Source organism: Leucopleurus acutus (assembly GCF_964270905.1).
Source record: "Leucopleurus acutus genome assembly, chromosome: 1".
NCBI lineage: Eukaryota > Metazoa > Chordata > Mammalia > Artiodactyla > Delphinidae > Leucopleurus > Leucopleurus acutus.
In genome coordinates this window covers 95,685,342-95,692,404 of record NC_139142.1, presented here as the reverse complement: position 1 = coordinate 95,692,404, position 7,063 = coordinate 95,685,342, and positions in this window count along the sequence as shown.

The following is a 7,063-nucleotide window of genomic DNA, read 5'->3' as shown; positions in this document are numbered from 1 at the left end:
GTTGCGGCCAGCTCACAAGAAAGCGAGTTGAAGAAAGGAGCTCAGGGGCACTGTAATTCACAAACCTGCAGAGTTATAAAGGACAGCTATCGTCCAACAATATATTGAAGTAAGGCTGCCAAGAGGACTTGAAAGCGGGGCAGAATTGCAGGAAACCGATTTCAGGAGGTAGACGGGAATTGCATGTACAGCATAGGAAAAGAGGCAGAACGTCCACAATGATGCACTTGGCCAAAAAGGGCGTATGCGTTTTTTCCTGAATATATTCAGGAAAAAACGCATACGCCCTTTTTGGCCAACCAAGAAAGCTTGCAAAGGAAATCTGCACTACAATGAAGTCTCACTGCCCCACGGTCAAAAGGGCCATCTGAAAAAAGTGTAAAATCAAGAAAGGCAGGACAGGCCATGGAGAACTGGGAGCCTTGTTATGCCGGTGGGCGGGATGTAAATTGCCAACAGCCACTCTGGAGAAGTGTATGCTGTTTCCTGAAACATCTAAAAAACAAAGCAACAGAGCCTAGGACACTTCCACTTATGGTCCTATAGCTTAGGGAAATTAAAATCAGAAAGACACAGCCACCCCAAAGTTTGGGCCGGCTCTGTTTACAAGAACCTCGTTTACGGTACAAGTTCAATATCACAGAAAGCGAAAAATGGATAAAGAAGTTGTGGTACTTACGTACAATGCAATATCACTCAGCAATGAAATCTATGTCATCAGGCCCGTCGCAGCATAATGAGTGGATTTAGGTACGATGATTCTAAGTGAAATAAGTCACACAGGAAAAGAAACACCATAAGATATCACTACTACACGGAATGTAAACTTGGCTACACAGGAACTGAATTACAAAACAGAACAGGGTCTCAAATGTAGAAAACCAACTTATGCTTGCTTAAGGGGAAAGGTGAGTTGGGGTGCTGCATGAAACCAGAGATTGAAATTAGCACAGATACCGTGCCATAAGCCAAATATGTAATAGACAAGAGCTACTCCTTGCTAAACGAAGTGTACTCAACACCCCATATTAAACGCCTAAGAATACACCTGACTAGTAAGAATCTTAAAACCTGTGGATTTATATGTCTCCGAAAGAGAATCAAACGTGTGTACGGCGGCATAAACGCAGCAGTGATAGGATTGGTCAGGTTCGGTGAGCAAATGCAGACCCTTTGAAGTCATATTGCATGGTACCCATTCCATGGGTCTCAACTCTCCAGGTTTAAGGGATTCTTCCTTCAGCTGAAACATGCATGTGGAACACAGAGTATGATCCACCGTGTGATCAGGAAACGTGTTCAAATGTGTCTCAGTTTTCGTCCCCTGGTACTCGGGTGCAACATTCAAGACGCTTTACTAACACTCTCCCCACTTGGAGAGTCAGTGCCTTTAAACTCCTGTTTGGCCCAGTTTGCAATTTCTGCGGAAAATGTACAGGAATAGGGAGAACCAATGAGAGACTAGCTGGAGGTGTGTGGACGGGCAAATTTAACTCTCATTTCCCACCAGGAAGAGGAATTAACCAAAGGCTCAGCGTGCCGTGCCGGAACCACACTAGGGCCTGAAGCAATCCTGCGGTGTTGCGGCCAGCTCACAAGAAAGCGAGTTGAAGAAAGGAGCTCAGGGGCACTGTAATTCACAATCCTGCAGAGTTATAAATGACAGCTATCTTCCAAAAATATATTGAAGGAAGGCTGCCAAGAGGACCTGAAAGCGGGGCAGAATTGCAGGAAACCGATTTCAGGAGGTAGACTGGAATTGCATGTAAAGCATAGGAAAAGAGGCAGAACGTCCACAATGATGCACTTGGCCAAAAAGGGCATATGCGTTTTTTCCTGAATATATACAGGAAAAAACGCATACGCCCGTTTTGGCCAACCAAGCAAGTTTGCAAAGGAAATCTGCACTACAATGAAGTCTCACTGCCCCCCGGTCAAAAGGGTTATCTGAAAAAAGTGTAAAATCCAGAAAGGCAGGACAGGCCATGGAGAACTGGGAACCTTGTTATGCTGATGGGCGGGATGTAAATTGCCAACAGCCACTCTGGAGAAGTGTATTGTGTTTCCTGAAACATCTAAAAAACAAAGCAACAGAGCCTAGGGCACTTCCACTTATGGTCCTATAGCTTAGGGAAATTAAAATCAAAAAGACACAGCCACCCCAAAGTTTGGGCCGGCTTTGTTTACAAGAACCTCGTTTACGGTACAAGTTCAATATCACAGAAAGCGAAAAATGGATAAGGAAGTTGTGGGAATTACGTACAATGCAATATCACTCAGCAATGAAATCTATGTCATCAGGCCCGTAGCAGCATAATGAGTGGATTCAGGTAGGATGATTCTAAGTGAAATCAGTCACACAGAAAAAGAAACATCATAAGGTATCACTACTACACGGAATGTAAACTTGGCTACACAGGAACTGAATTACAAAACAGAACAGGGTCTCAAATGTAGAAAACCAACTTATGCTTGCTTAAGGGGAAAGGTGAGTTGGGGTGCGGCATAAAACCAGAGATTGAAATTAGCACAGATACCGTTCCATAAGCCAAATATGTAATAGACAAGAGCTACTCCTTGCTCAACGAAGTGGACTCAACACCCCATATTAAACGCCTAACAATATACCTGACTAGTAAGAATCTTAAAACCTATGGATTTATATGTCTCCAAAAGAGAATCAAGCGTGTGTACAGTGGCATAAACGCAGCAGTGATAGGATTGGTGAAGTTCGGTGAGCAAATGCAGACTCTTTGAAGTCATATTGCATGGTACCCATTCCATGGGTCTCAACTCTCCAGGTTTAAGGGATTCTTCTTCAGCTAAAACATGCATGTGGAACCCAGAGAATGATCCACCATGTGATCGGGAAACGTGTTCAAATGTGTCTCAGTTTTCGTTCCGTGGTACTCGGGTGCAACATTCCAGACGCTTTACTAACACTCTCCCCACTTGGAGAGTCAGTGCCTTTAACCTCCTGTTTGGCCCAGTTTGCAATTTCTGCGTAAGATGAACAGGAAGAGGGAGAACCAATGAGAGACTAGCTGGAGCTGTGAGGACGGGCAAATTTAACTCTCATTTCCCACCAGGAAGAGGAATTAACCAAAGGCTCAGCATGCGATGCCGGAACCAAACTACGGCCTGAAGCAATCCTGCAGTGTTGCGGCCAGCTCACAAGAAAGCGAGTTGAAGAAAGGAGCTCAGGGGCACTGTAATTCACAATCATGCAGAGTTATAAATGACAGCTATCGTCCAAAAATATATTGAAGTAAGGCTGCCAAGAGGACTTGAAAGCGGGGCAGAATTGCAGGAAACCGATTTCAGGAGGTAGACGGGAATTGCATGTAAAGCATAGGAAAAGAGGCAGAACGTCCACAATGATGCACTTGGCCAAAAAGGGCGTATGCGTTTTTTCCTGAATATATTCAGGAAAAAACGCATACGCCCTTTTTGGGCAACCAAGCAAGCTTGCAAAGGAAATCTGCACTACAATGAAGTCTCACTGCCCCCCGGTCAAAAGGGCCATCTGAAAATAGTGTAAAATCCAGAAAGGCAGGACAGGCCATGGAGAACTGGGAGCCTTGTTATGCTGGTGGGCCGGATGTAAATTGCCAACAGCCACTCTGGAGAAGTGTATGGTGTTTCCTGAAACATCTAAAAAACAAGCAACAGAGCCTAGGGCACTTCCACTTATGGTCCTATAGCTTAGGGAAATTAAAATCAAAAAGACACAGCCACCCCAAAGTTTGGGACGGCTCTGTTTACAAGAATCTTGTTTACGGTACAAGTTCAATATCACAAAACCGAAAAATGGATAAAGAAGTTGTGGTACTTACGTACAATGCAATATCACTCAGCAATGAAATCTTGTCATCAGGCCCGTCGCAGCATAATGAGTGGATTCAGGTACGATGATTCTAAGTGAAATAAGTCACACAGAAAAAGAAACATCATAAGATATCACTACTACACGGAATATAAACTTGGCTACACAGGAACTGAATTACAAAACAGAACAGGTTCTCAAATGTAGAACACCAACTTATGCTTGCTTAAGGGGAAAGGTGAGTTGGGGTGCTGCATGAAACCAGAGATTGAAATTAGCACAGATACCGTTCCATAAGCCAAATATGCGATAGACAACAGCTACTCCTTGCTGAACGAAGTGGACTCAACACCCCATATTAAACGCCTAAGAATATACCTGACTAGAAATAATCTTAAAACCTACGGATTTATATGTCTCCGAAAGAGAATCAAGCGTGTGTACGGTGGCATAAACGTAGCAGTGATAGGATTGGTGAGGTTCGGTGAGCAAATGCAGACCCTTTGAAGTCATATTGCATGGTACCCATTCCATGGGTCTCAACTCTCCAGGTTTAAGGGATTCTTCCTTCAGCTGAAACATGCATGTGGAACACAGAGTATGATCCACCGTGTGATCAGGAAACGTGTTCAAATGTGTCTCAGTTTTCGTCCCCTGGTACTCGGGTGCAACATTCAAGACGCTTTACTAACACTCTCCCCACTTGGAGAGTCAGTGCCTTTCAACTCCTGTTTGGCCCAGTTTGCAATTTCTGCGGAAAATGTACAGGAATAGGGAGAACCAATGAGAGACTAGCTGGAGGTGTGTGGACGGGCAAATTTAACTCTCATTTCCCACCAGGAAGAGGAATTAACCAAAGGCTCAGCGTGCCGTGCCGGAACCACACAAGGGCCTGAAGCAATCCTGCGGTGTTGCGGCCAGCTCACAAGAAAGCGAGTTGAAGAAAGGAGCTCAGGGGCACTGTAATTCACAATCCTGCAGAGTTATAAATGACAGCTATCTTCCAAAAATATATTGAAGGAAGGCTGCCAAGAGGACCTGAAAGCGGGGCAGAATTGCAGGAAACCGATTTCAGGAGGTAGACTGGAATTGCATGTAAAGCATAGGAAAAGAGGCAGAACGTCCACAATGATGCACTTGGCCAAAAAGGGCATATGCGTTTTTTCCTGAATATATACAGGAAAACACGCATACGCCCGTTTTGGCCAACCAAGCAAGTTTGCAAAGGAAATCTGCACTACAATGAAGTCTCACTGCCCCCCGGTCAAAAGGGTTATCTGAAAAAAGTGTAAAATCCAGAAAGGCAGGACAGGCCATGGAGAACTGGGAACCTTGTTATGCTGATGGGCGGGATGTAAATTGCCAACAGCCACTCTGGAGAAGTGTATTGTGTTTCCTGAAACATCTAAAAAACAAAGCAACAGAGCCTAGGGCACTTCCACTTATGGTCCTATAGCTTAGGGAAATTAAAATCAAAAAGACACAGCCACCCCAAAGTTTGGGCCGGCTTTTTTTACAAGAACCTCGTTTACGGTACAAGTTCAATATCACAGAAAGCGAAAAATGGATAAGGAAGTTGTGGGAATTACGTACAATGCAATATCACTCAGCAATGAAATCTATGTCATCAGGCCCGTAGCAGCATAATGAGTGGATTCAGGTAGGATGATTCTAAGTGAAATCAGTCACACAGAAAAAGAAACATCATAAGGTATCACTACTACACGGAATGTAAACTTGGCTACACAGGAACTGAATTACAAAACAGAACAGGGTCTCAAATGTAGAAAACCAACTTATGCTTGCTTAAGGGGAAAGGTGAGTTGGGGTGCGGCATAAAACCAGAGATTGAAATTAGCACAGATACCGTTCCATAAGCCAAATATGTAATAGACAAGAGCTACTCCTTGCTCAACGAAGTGGACTCAACACCCCATATTAAACGCCTAACAATATACCTGACTAGTAAGAATCTTAAAACCTATGGATTTATATGTCTCCGAAAGAGAATCAAGCGTGTGTACAGTGGCATAAACGCAGCAGTGATAGGATTGGTGAAGTTCGGTGAGCAAATGCAGACTCTTTGAAGTCATATTGCATGGTACCCATTCCATGGGTCTCAACTCTCCAGGTTTAAGGGATTCTTCCTTCAGCTAAAACATGCATGTGGAACCCAGAGAATGATCCACCATGTGATCGGGAAACGTGTTCAAATGTGTCTCAGTTTTCGTTCCGTGGTACTCGGGTGCAACATTCCAGACGCTTTACTAACACTCTCCCCACTTGGAGAGTCAGTGCCTTTAACCTCCTGTTTGGCCCAGTTTGCAATTTCTGCGTAAGATGAACAGGAAGAGGGAGAACCAATGAGAGACTAGCTGGAGCTGTGAGGACGGGCAAATTTAACTCTCATTTCCCACCAGGAAGAGGAATTAACCAAAGGCTCAGCATGCGATGCCGGAACCAAACTACGGCCTGAAGCAATCCTGCAGTGTTGCGGCCAGCTCACAAGAAAGCGAGTTGAAGAAAGGAGCTCAGGGGCACTGTAATTCACAATCATGCAGAGTTATAAATGACAGCTATCGTCCAAAAATATATTGAAGTAAGGCTGCCAAGAGGACTTGAAAGCGGGGCAGAATTGCAGGAAACCGATTTCAGGAGGTAGACGGGAATTGCATGTAAAGCATAGGAAAAGAGGCAGAACGTCCACAATGATGCACTTGGCCAAAAAGGGCGTATGCGTTTTTTCCTGAATATATTCAGGAAAAAACGCATACGCCCTTTTTGGGCAACCAAGCAAGCTTGCAAAGGAAATCTGCACTACAATGAAGTCTCACTGCCCCCCGGTCAAAAGGGCCATCTGAAAATAGTGTAAAATCCAGAAAGGCAGGACAGGCCATGGAGAACTGGGAGCCTTGTTATGCTGGTGGGCCGGATGTAAATTGCCAACAGCCACTCTGGAGAAGTGTATGGTGTTTCCTGAAACATCTAAAAAACAAGCAACAGAGACTAGGGCACTTCCACTTATGGTCCTATAGCTTAGGGAAATTAAAATCAAAAAGACACAGCCACCCCAAAGTTTGGGACGGCTCTGTTTACAAGAATCTTGTTTACGGTACAAGTTCAATATCACAAAACCGAAAAATGGATAAAGAAGTTGTGGTACTTACGTACAATGCAATATCACTCAGCAATGAAATCTTGTCATCAGGCCCGTCGCAGCATAATGAGTGGATTCAG